Genomic DNA, 538 nt, shown 5'->3' on the forward strand with positions numbered 1-538 from the left:
GATCTGGTCTTTTACCATACCAATTTTCCGCTGGCGTTCCATTCACTGTCACTGTTGGACTTCTGTTTAGCAGGTATGCAGAAGTGAGTACAGCTTCACCCCACATTCTCTTACATAAACCTGAGTCAAAAATCAATGCTCTTGGCTTTTCCACAATGGTACGGTTCATCCTTTCGGCAGTGCCGTTAAGCTGTGGCGAATATGGTGTAGTAAATTCCATTACAATCCCCTTGGTCTTACACCGTTCTCTCAAGGTGTTGTTCTTATATTCCTCTCCATTGTCGCATCTTATTCTTCTCACTCTTGTACTGAAGTGACACTCAGGTTCATTTACATATTCCTTCAAAAAGGTATACACTTCACTCTTATTTTCTAAGAGGTATATCTTACAAAAATGCGTATAATCATCCACACACGTAAGGAAATATTTCTTATTGTCATAAGTGGTGGGATCAATTGGTCCACACACGTCACTATGAATTATCTCTAATGGCTTTCCAGCCCTACTTCTTTCTGTATCAAATGGGAGTCTCACTTG

This window comes from Cryptotermes secundus, unplaced genomic scaffold, assembly GCF_002891405.2.
Source record: "Cryptotermes secundus unplaced genomic scaffold, Csec_1.0 scaffold653, whole genome shotgun sequence".
In the NCBI taxonomy this organism is placed as follows: Eukaryota; Metazoa; Arthropoda; class Insecta; order Blattodea; family Kalotermitidae; genus Cryptotermes; species Cryptotermes secundus.